This window comes from Dermacentor andersoni, chromosome 3, assembly GCF_023375885.2.
Source record: "Dermacentor andersoni chromosome 3, qqDerAnde1_hic_scaffold, whole genome shotgun sequence".
NCBI classification, from domain to species: domain Eukaryota; kingdom Metazoa; phylum Arthropoda; class Arachnida; order Ixodida; family Ixodidae; genus Dermacentor; species Dermacentor andersoni.
Window position 1 is genome coordinate 152,044,803 of NC_092816.1, and position 12,041 is coordinate 152,056,843.

Below are 12,041 nucleotides of genomic sequence, written 5' to 3' on the forward strand. Positions count from 1 at the left end.
GGGGATGTAGCTCAGTGGTAGAGCGCTCGCTTCGCATGTGAGAAGTCTCGGGTTTAAACCCCGCCACCTCCAGTGTTGTGTATATTTAATTTTTTAATCACTTCATTTCTCAACGCATAGTAAACAATTCAATTATTTTGAAAAAAAAGGATACTACGTCGATTCCACATGAACAAGAATACTGGCATTACTCGCGCTGGCTTCCACGCGTCCACGTCGCCAAAAGCGCCGTTTCTTTAACGACAATGCTTAGGACGACTGCAGGCACATCAGGTGTGTAGCAACACGCCTGATCGAAAGGAAGCTTTTTCCACTTTCTAGTGACGGCTGGCTATGAAGAACAATAATTCGTCCACACATGATTCCATTTATCATTCCGGGGGTATAGCTCAGTGGCCTTCCACTTCCGGCCACCGTTGTGTTCGGACGTGGGTAACATGGGCTCCCAAGGAGCGGATTCAGCGGCCCTTTCAAGCCGCGGAAACAGGTCTTTTGCTTCGGTCGACCAGGACTACTAAGTTGTATTGCCTCAGCTGCCAACAGGTCAGGTTGTTACGGATACCATTTTTCTTCATGCCGATTTACGTGCGCGGCCATACCGAGTGGAAGATTTTCGCGATGCCTTGGAAAATCTTGGAGCGCTTCCCGACGTTATCGCTCTGGGGGCGTACAGGATGAATCACGTTTGGGCCGTGACATTCAAGAGTGCTGAAGCAACGAAGAAAATGTTGTCAAAAGGAGAATTCCGAGTGAAGTGTCGCCGGTACCTGGTAGTTAACCCCAACGACCAAGGCTTACGAATGAAACTGCATTGGCTTCTTTACGGGGTCACCGATGATGAAGTGCGTGCGGTCTTGGCTCTGTATGGAAAGGTTACGGAAGTTACGAAGGAAAAATGGCGCGTACGTGGTATCACAGAAAGGGCAACGACAACCCGCCTAGTGGCCATGGAACTGGGAGCCGGAGTCACTATCGACGACCTACCCCTCCAGTTGCGTGTAGGAAGCGAACTCGCCCTAGTTGTTGTGCCGAACAGAGCACCATTATGCCTCGGTTGCAACACCACTGGCCACATTCGACGTGACTTCCGTGTGCCTCGCCGTTCCCAGTGTAGGCGCTTTGGCCACACGGACCTAGACTGCGTGACCACATATACGAGCATCACCGGAAAAGCAACGAAGGACGCGGATGCAGAGCTCATAATGGATGAAGCAGACGCCGATGAAGCCGCTGGTGGGCGAAAGCAGGCCGACACAAAGAGCACAAATCAAAAAGTTGCGCCTACCGACGCGTGGAAAGGTGTTTTTGCTGATAACACCACACCCCAGACAAACGGAGTCCCTGTCACGGGGGAAACACAAGAGGCGGACAAAGTCAAACCCGTAGAAGCAGCGTTGGGTGTGGAAGCAGAAGCCGACGCGCACCCCATGGAACTTGAGGCTGGTGCTTCTACCAAGAGACCGCGCGACGATGCAGGCAACGAAATGGGCAAGCCCAGTGCAAGTAGCGGAGAAGAACCGCCCACCAAGACAGTCGTGAAGACGGGCCTTCAATTGGGAAGACGACCCAGCTTCAAAACGAAATCCAGCCTCCCTCCTGACCGGAAAAGTGAGGGAAATAAGTCCTCGTAACAACGAGGGTCAACGCACAGAGCAGCGATTCCACCACTTATGAACACCGAGCACCTACCATGGCGTCAAATCACCTAGAAACGGAGCCACAGCCTCATCGACCCGAAAACTGCTGGCTGGACGCGATGTTGCCCGTCGCCGGAAAGAATCGACCGTGTGGCAACATAAAAGGTCGAGGTAAACTCCATGCGGTCCACCTGTTTAGGATTAACCATGACACTTAACCTTAAGAAGCCCCTTCGTCTAGGCACTTTAAACGTTCGCGGTTTGGCGAGCGGGAGGCGCCAGTACCAATTAAGCCGGCTTTTTCAAGAAAATGATTTAAATATTGTCGCCGTGCAAGGGACAAAGGTGGAAGGCCAGGAACAGACGGACCGCATGGCGCAACCATTTAGAGCAATGTATAACGTCTGCGTGTGCCATGCGGGTGGAACTTCTGGAGGCTCGCACTCTTTATTTGTAACAGTGCTGGTAGCGTAGAGGAACAAGTTATTTTATGTGGAACTGGCCGATTTGCCATACTTGATTGTTCTTTTTCTGGCTTTAAGTGGCGCATTTTGTGCGTGTATGCTCCAAATGATGAATGTGCACGTAGAATTTTTTTTCAACAGCTGGAAGAATACCTGAAGTGCGAGCGATACCTTATATTGATGGGCGATTTCAACTGTGTGTGCAGAGCACAAGACCGAGCTAAACAAATGAAACGAAGGGATACGAGCGCACAGTTTTTAAACATACTTGTGAATGATTATGAATTGGAAGATGTAGGTATTCTGTTATCGACAGGCAAAGCTTCCGTTTATACGCACTATCAAGGTGAAAGTCATGCGCGATTAGACCGAGCTTATATTGCAATGGAGCTCGTGTCATTGTGTCAAAGTTACGAGATTAAACATGCATCCTTTTCTGATCATAGTGTAGTGACGTTTGATTTAGGGCAAAAACGAAAAGAAACGAAATTTAATTGGTACCTTTGGAAGTTTAATACTAAACTGCTCGATGATGAAAGCTTTATCAGAGATATAAGTGAAATGATTAATTCCTCTATGACAGCGCAAACTAATCACTGTATGGAAACATGGGAAACTCTCATAACTGATTTTAAGATAAAAGCGATTGCAAAAGCAACTGCGCTGCGCCGCAAGGAAAAACGAGAAGAAAAAGAATTACCTAGCGAACTATAATTTCTCATGTATACAGAATGTCAGAACGCTGGATTTTGCATGAAGCAGATAAAGTAAACAGAAAGTAAGCTCGAACTTATCGACCAAGAACGATACAAGGGAGCCATGGTACGAGTGCGAGCGGAACGATTGTGGAATGGGGAAACGCCTACCAAACGGGCGTTAAGTGACGAAAAGAGATACGCGACAAAAAATGAAATAATAGCAATAATATATCAAATCGAGGAAACATCCGAACACACAATGATAGAGCGAGCACTCGTAGATTATTATCGTGAACTGCTTGGGAATAAGAAAAAAATAATAGAAGGGTTTGAGCGAGATTTTCTTCATCTTATGCGACGCCTAGAAGATGACATTAAAGCAAGCCTGGAATTTCCAATCACATTGCGAGAAATAAGACGCCATAGATGGACTTGGCGCAGGAAAGGCTCCCGGGCCTGATGGTTTCGGTGTGCCCTTTTACAAGGTTTTCAAATGTCAGCTCAGCCAATTATTGCATAATGTCTTCAAGGAAATGTATGCAACACAGCGAATGCCGCCATCGTTCCGAACCGCTCATACAGTGCTAATCCCTAAGTGCGAGGATCCGATTAAACTGTTGTCAGTAAAGTCTTATCGACCAATAAGCCTCATGAACTGTGATTACAAAATATTCACGAAAGTGTTAGCAAAGAGACTTCAAAATGTTGTAACGCGACTAGTGGGACCGCATCAAACATGTGGAATCAAGGGCAGAACAATTTCCACCAATACACATGTAGCTCGCTGTGTTCTTGAGTGCTGTGATGCTCTCTCATGCCGGGTTGCAGTGTTGCAACTAGATTTGGAGAAAGCGTTTGGCAATTTGTCACATGAAGTACTATTTTCAATATTAGAATATGTTAATGTTGGCGGACTGATATTAGAAGGAGTAAAAATGGCCTACTCAGAGTGCATCACACGCATCATTACAAAAAAGAAGTTAAGTTAACCAATCCAGCTTCTCTCCAGTGTGAGGCAGGGATGTGCAATTTCATCATTACTTTTTGATATTTACTTAGAACCTTTCTGCTTGAGTTTAATTAATAGTCAAAGTGTACGCGGTTTTATGCTTGAAACGACGGAAGGTCCTCGCATACGCTGATGACATTGCTGTCTTTTGCAAAGATGCCGAAAGCATCAAAGACGTCGTTAGGTTGACTGATGAGTTTTGCAAGGAATCTGGCTGCAAGATCAATTGGGAGAAGACCGTAGGTTTCTGGCATGGAGAGTGGAGCGAGAAGCCTGAATTGTCTGTTGGCATCCAATGGACAGCAATGCCAACAACGTACTTAGGTGTCCCATTACAATGTTATGAAGACACCGAACTGTATTGGAAGGAGGAAACAGAACGCTTGAAAGAGAAGACGCAGGGATGGCAAGGTCAAAATTTGTCAATATTTGCCCATGCAACTACTTGCAATCTATTCTTAGTTGCGAAGTTATGGTATGTTATGCAAGTATTGTCCAAGTCGCGTATTAAATTACAAAAAATTAATAGAGTCTTTGCAGTGTTTATTTAGGGAGGAAGTTGGGAACATACGAGTCGAACCAATCTGTTTTTGTACGTCGGAAAAGGTGGTCTTGGTCTGTCTCACCTGTTTATCAGACAGATTGTGTCGCGTTTTATATTTTTAAGAGACCAGTGTGACCCATTTCTGCGTACAGTTACGCAAGTTTGTTTACACAATGCACTACCTGAATTCATCGTCTCTACAAATAAGACTGCGATGCACCGTAGAAAAGGTTATTGGCCCAAGGTTGTTGTAGCCTTTCGCATGCTTAATGTAAGGTTTTCCATAGAATACTTGAGTACAGTAAAAAAGAAAAAGCTCTACAAGGATTTACTGGATGTTATGTTACCTCTGCCAGTGTGCAGAAGCATATACACTGGAGGCTGTACACAAGACGTCTTAAAACGGGTTAAAGGAATGCCAATACGACTGCATGTAAAATCCTTTTTCTTCAAGCTCCATACAAACACTCTACCTGTAAAAACGTGGCTACAAGATAAAGGAATGATTGTACCGTGGACGGTCAACTGCATACTATGCCAAAAACCACACACAATAGAACATGTATTTATTGAATGCTGGGATACCATTTTCACTGGGACATCCTTCTGCGAACTATCAAAAAGGACTTACCTATTACACCACATGGAATCCGATATTTACCAGTTGAGAATCACGGCGACATTCCCTACGACATAATAATGCTACTCAGCCTCCATAGTATATGGAAAACGCGAATGTCGCTAAGACATGCCGACACTAACGCTCGGCCTGTAAGGGAAAATTTCATTGAACATGTAGCGTATATGCGAGAGCTTTACGAGCCCAGCCAAAACACCTGTTTGGGTTACACTGTTTGATGAGTTGATTTTTTTCAAATGTTTTTGAGATCCTTCTGTTGTTTTCTGTATTAGGTAAACAAGCAATCAAGAAAAAAAAGGTGGTGTAGCTCCGTGGTAGAGCGCTCGATTCGCATGTGAGAAGTCCCGGGTTCAAACCCCGGCACCTCCAGTGTGGGGTATAATGAAATTTTTTTTCACTTTGTTTCGCAACACATCGTAAGCAATACAATTATTTCGAAAAAAACGATGATACCTCAATTCAAGATAAACAAGTGATACTCGCACTTCTCGCGCTGGCTTCCACGCCGCCACGTCGCCAGAAGCGACGTTTCTTTAACGACAACGCTTAGGACGACTGCAGGCACATGAGGTGTGTAGCAACAAGCGTGATCGAAAGGCAGCTTTTGCAATTTCTGGTGGCTGCTGGCTATGAACAACAATAAAACGTCCACACATGACCGCGTCTATTATTCTGGGGATGTAGCTCAGTGGTGGAGCGCTCGCTTCCCATGTGAGAAGGCCCGGGTTCAAACTCCGGCACCTCTAGTGTGGGGTATAATTAAATTTTTTATCACTTTGTTTCGCAACACATCGTAAGCAATACAATTATTTCGAAAAAGATCGATAATACGTCAATTCGACATAAACAAGTAATACTCGCATTTCTCGGGCTTGCTTCCACGTCGCCGAAAGGCTCCCTCGTTTCTGTACCGAAAGACCGGCACAAAAAACCCAGACAGGCCGACGATCGACGTTGAAGGTCAAACCCAACGTGCCGCCAGACAGACGGCTGCCACGCGCGCCACCTACGCCTTAGCCGAGGTATTTCCCGGAAAGAACTTCCAAAACCCGTTCTTTGATGGGGAATGGGCCTGCGACTACGTGGGTTGCCAGTCGTCGGCTCGAAAGGGAGGGCCATGTTCAACGAGCATCACTGCATACCAGAGTCCGTATGTTTCCTAAGAAAAATTGTGTAGGGGCGTAGCCTAAATATAACTAAAACAATGGCAGACACTATTAACCTCACCAGTCCGCTTCGCTTGTCGACATTAAACGTCAGAGGGTTGTCGCAGAGGCGAAGACAGTGTCAGATAAGTCGCATGTTACTAGAAAAAGACAATGAATTGATGGCTGTCCAAGAAACAAAAATTGAATCTGAAGAAAAAACGGCTCGATTGTTTGAAATTTTCAGAAATAAGTACAATGTATGCGCTTGCCACGCGAGTGGTACTTCTGGGGGCTGCCTTTTCTTTATTAGAAATAGCATTGGGATAACAGAGCAACAAGTTACTTCATGTGAGGGGGGGCGTTTGCTTATTTGTGATTTTTCGTTTTCTGGATTGCTGTGGCGGGCGGTTTGTGTATGCGCCCCTAATAATGCTCGAGAACGTGAACATTTTTTTGTTTATCTGAGGTCTTTCTTGCGGTGTGAAAGACACGTTCTAATGTTTGGCGACTTAAATTGTGTGTGCCGGTCGATAGATCGATCGAAAAAGCAACTTAGCCAAGATAAATGTGCCGCACTTCTGCATGAAATTTTGTGTGATGTTGATCTAGACGATGTTGGGAGTGTTCTTGGTTCTTACAGTCATGTGCAATATACGCATTTTCAAGGAGACAGCCACTCATGGTTAGACCGCATCTATGTTCCTGTTCACTTAGTTCCGATACTTTCTCAATATGGTGTAGAATGTATCAGTTTCAGTTATCATTGTTTGGTAATGGTTACGATAGGTATGAAAAAGAAAGAACAGAAATTTAATTGGCACCTATGGAAACTTAACGACAACCTTTTGCAAGATGAAGTATTTCTTAAAAGAATAAAAGAGAAATTAGACGCTGTTCTCCTTGAGGATGCAAAAAATGTTGTAGAAGCTTCGGAGATGTTCAAAACCGAAGCGAAAACAATTCCTTCAGAGAGAGCATGCGTGTTGCGGCAGAAACAAAAGCAAGAAGAAAAGCAACTGCAATGCACGTTAGCATACCTGTTGAACATGGAAAGCGGCGCGGCTGGTGTATTTGCACATGATATCAAAGAACTTAAAGCGAAACTTGAAGTGATTGATGAAGAGAGATATCGTGGCGCGGTTTTAGGAGCACGCGCTGAACGTGTATGGCTGGGTGAAACGCCCACCAAGCGAGCTTTAATTGAAGAGAAGAGGTACGCTATGACCAAGGAAGTAAAAGAAATCGTTTATCAAGGACAGCTTACAAATGGCGGGGAAATGATAGAACGCGCTTTCGTTGACTACTATAGCACGCTGCTAAGCAAGAGGACAAGCGATATCTCTGCGTTTAAGAGTGAATATTTACCTCTGATGCCGAAAATTGATGGCGAACTTAAAGACGCCCTTGAGAGGCCGATTTCTGTAACAGAAATTGAAAAGGCTATAGATGACCTTAACCCAAGGAAATCGCCTGGACCGGACGGACTTGGGAAAGCGATATATAAAATTTTCATGGTTGAAATGGCTGAGGCTCTGCACCGCGTCATAAGCAAGTGTTACGAACAAAAATAGACGCCTCCTTCTTTCCGACAGACACATGTAGTACTGATACCTAAATCAACAGACCACATCAAACTTCAATCCGTAGAGGCCTGTCGGCCAATAATCTTAGCGATTATTGATTATAAAGTATTTATGATGGTGCTCGCCCATCGCCTTCAGAGTGTAGTGAAATCCCTAATAGGTACGCATCAGACATGCGGTATAAAAGGCAGGACTATATTTACAAATATACATATAGCGCGAAGCATATTTGAATGTTGCGATGCGATGGGAGATCATGTAGCTATGCTACAACTAGACTTGGCCAACGCTTTTGACAGGGTGTCAAACGAAATCATGTTTATGCTTCTTGATTATGTTAATTAATTTCGGATCAGTCATTTTGGACGGGGTGAAAATGATGTATGATGGTTGTACCACAAACTTCATTAATAACAACAAACTGAGCAGGCGGATTGCAGTAATGTCTAGCATAAAGCAAGGCTGTCCGACCTCGGCCTTGCTCTTTGCACATTATTTAGAACCTTTCTGTTTAAAGTTACTACATAGCCATAATATTCGCAGGTAGACATTCCTTGATAGAGAAATAAAAGCTTTAGCTTATCCCGACGACATATCAGTGTTCTGTCGCGATAAACAGAGCATTGCAGAAGCTTTGAGAGAAGCCCAAGCTTTTTGCAATGCTTCCAGTAGTGCCATAAGTTGGTAAAAATGTTTAGGGTTTTGGCAGGGGAATTGGCCAGATTCACCAGAAGTCTTTTGCAAAATGCAGTGGAGTGTATTACCCGGCACTTATCTTGGGGTTCCGCTCAGTGCCTACCGTGAGCCAATCGAATACTGGACGAGCGAGAGAGACAGAATGAAAGAGCAAACTAACAAATGGGGAGGCCACAACTTCTTGATGTTTGCTTGGGCCGAAGTACGTGATATCTTTTTAGTAGCTTAAGTGTTCTACGTCCTGCAGGCGCCATGCATGAGCCGATCTTCAATTCAAAAAATACAAATATTGTTTGCATAGTTTATTTGGGGTTCGGTGTGGGAAAGCACGAGCAGAAGTAATTTGTTTCACACATTGCGCAATGGGGGACTTGGTTTAACGCATTTGTTTTTCAAGCAACTTGTGTCGAGATTTGTTTTCTTCCACGACCAAACCGATGGGTTTCTGCAGATGGTAATCCAAGTGAGATTGCGCGATGCTTTGCCCGATTTTGTTTTATTGTCGCACGCAATCAAACCGATGGCACTAAAGAGTTATCTGCGTGAAGTTTCCATGGCGATACGTCCTCTAAACGCTCGATTTTCGAAGGACTGCTTGGTTGCAGTGCCACGAAAACAATTGTATAAGGATCTTGTCGAAGTGTTTGTACCCGCACCAGTGTATCGTTGTATGTATTACTTAGGGCCGGAACGAGATGTTTTCAAGCGAGTCAATAATATGCCTGTACGAGCTAACGCAAAATCATTCTTTTTCAAACTGCATACCGGCAGACTGCCTGTTAAGCCATGGCTAAGAAGCAAGGGCTTGTTTGTCCCATGGTCAGACAACTGTCTTATATGTAACCAGGAAGAAACTGTCGAACATGTTTTTCTTGACTGCCACGATGCCCGCTTTCTTTGGGACATCCTGCGAAGAACATTGAAAAAGGAACTTCGTATCACTGCGTTGGGAATAAGGTTTTTGCCATGTGCTGAACCTAACCGTGTGCCGGTGGACATGTTGATGCTATTGTGTATGCAAAGCGTGTGGCGAACTCGTATGGCTGTACGCAATGCTGATGTTCATGCAAGGTCAGCAGTGTATTATTTTATTGAGAGTGTTAATTATACAAGCGAAGTGTTGGAACTGCTAAGTGATCCACCAAATTGGCTTTCAGTGTTGGACCGTTTGGCTTCGATGAAGGCATTTTACCATGACACGTCAGTCTTTCTAACGACTAGACGATTTAACACTCGTTTTTATTTGACCATATTTGTATGTACTTTGCAAGCCGATAATAAAAAAAGGGAGTGTAGCTCAGTTGTCATTCTGCTTCCGGCTCCCGAGCTGAACGGATCGTAGGATCATGGGCTCCAATGGAGCGGCATATGTGGCTGTTACCACGGCAACAGGCTTCCGACGGAGGATGATAAGGATTACCAGATTATTTTGCCTCGGCTACCTACAGGACGCATCGTTTTATACACAGTTTTCTTTCACGGCGACGCTCGTGTTCGCCCGTTCCGTGTAGAAGATTTTCGAGACGCGCTTCAAGCTGTTGGTATGCTCTCTGGCGTCGTCGCCCTTGGAGCGTACTAGATCAACCATGTATGGGCAGTAACGATGAAGACACCCGAGGCTGCACAAAAGCTGGCGGTACTAAAGGAGCTGCCGGTGAAGGGGCGTCGGTGCCTGGTCATCGACCCCAAGGAACAACAGGGGAAGCTTCGTATCCACTGGCTACTGCATGGGGTGGATGACGAAGATGTAAAGACGGCGCTGGCCCCTTTTGGCAAAGTAACCGAAGTGACCCGCGAGCGCTGGCGAGTGGATGGCGTTTCCGACAAGGGCTCGACGACCCTAGCAGTGCTGCTGCAGCTGAGGGCTGGAATGAAAGTCGACGACCTGCCCCACCAGATCCGCGTCGCCGGCGAGATTGCGCTGGTGGTAGCCCCAGGACTTCCCATGCAGTGCCTGCGCTGTCGGGGCTCTGGCCACGTTCGTCGTGAATGCAAGGTTCCCCGTTGCTCGCGGTGCAGGCTTTTTGGACAAAACGACGCGGACTGTGTGCGTTCATACGCAGTAGCCGCGGGCTCGGCGGAGAGCGAGTCTTCGACGTTAGACCATGTGATGGACGTGACCGAGGCGGAGGATAGGCCACGGGAGCTGGAAACGGCAAAGTGGCGGCAGAAACCAGCGGGACGGCAAAGCAGGCCGAAGGAGGACGGAATAATATCCCTGCCCCCAAGGAACCAGCAGCTACAGTCGAGAGCGTGAGGACGGCCTCGCAAGAAAATGAGAGCCACCAGCCAGCTACGGATGCAACGCAGGCAGAGGCGGACGAGAACGCGACCCCTGCTAGCGCCCGCGTCGAAGGCGTCTCGGCACCGGTCAAGAGATCCCTGCAGCACGAGGAGAAAGTCGACAAAAAAGCCGGTGGTGACTCGGAGCCACCGCCCGCCAAGACGCATTCCGGAAGGCGCACCACCCTCAAGCTTAAGCCGAACCTGGAGGCTGACCTTAGGCCCACCGTGAAGCCGACCAAAGACGAACTCGTGCTACGGCCACCGGATGGCCACGGAGGCGTCTAGCGGTCAGCTAGACGTTAAGGTGAGCACAATGCTCCGGGCCTTCCCCCCTCCGGGTTTCATAAGTAATGGCTACCAACCCGCCGCTTAGCCTCGGGACGCTAAACGTTCGAGGTCTGGCCGCCAAAAGGAAACAGAATCAGGTTTACAGACTACTACTGGACCACGACCTCGACGTTTTAGCCGTGCAAGAAACCAAGGTAGACGGCGAGGAGGAGACCGGGAGCATGGTGCGAAGGTTCACGTATAACTAGTATACGGTAGTGAGCCACGCCTTAGGGACTTCGGTGGGCTGTGTGTTGTTTGTGAGGAAGCTCCGTGGTCTTGTCATAGAGGGTTACTTCTCGTGCATTTCTGGTCGACTTGTCTTTTGTGACTTCAGCTATTGCAATGTCCCATGGCGCGTGTTTTGTATTTAGGCGCCTAATACTGTGCAAGAGAGGGCAAATTTCTTTTTGAGTTTAAAGCATCATTTCCGTGTGCACAAAATGATAGCCTGTGTAGGGGATTTTAACTGCTTATTGAACGCTGAGGATAGGTCTACGCGACGTGTAGTGTATGACAAAAGCAGCGATATCCTGGCTCGCGCTATACATGAATTCGAATTAGAAGATATCGCTGATTGTTTTCGGGCTAACCGAGTCTTGAGGTACACTCATTTCCAGGGCACAAGTCATGCACGATTGGACCGTATTTATCTATCATATGATTTATTTGAAAAATGCCAGTGCTATGCAGTTACTGCCGTATCCTTTTGTTACCACTGCCTGGTAAAATGCAGGGTGGGCCGCAAAAAAAAGAACAAAAGGAATTCGTCTGGGAACTGTGGAAAATGAATACTGAGCTGCTACTGGATGAAACTTTTAACGAAAAGGTAGTGACTGCTATTAATTCTGTCGGAAAAGACAGTGTTATGAAATTTGGCGAGGAATGGGAGTTGCTGAAGAAGCACCGTACTGCGATATGAAGAGAAGGCCAGAGAACAGTATTTAAAAACATTGCTTGAGAAATTGGCGACGCTGGAGTGCATGCAACCGGGCGCTTATCAAAACGA

At 46.3% G+C, this 12,041-nt stretch overlaps 1 non-coding gene across 1 annotated transcript; it reads left to right on the forward strand.

Annotated features, from left to right (window-relative positions):
• Positions 1 to 72, forward strand: TRNAA-CGC (transfer RNA alanine (anticodon CGC)). Its single transcript has one exon. It is a non-coding gene; the product is annotated as a tRNA-Ala (tRNA).
• The last annotated feature ends 11,969 nt before the right edge of the window (positions 73 to 12,041 follow it).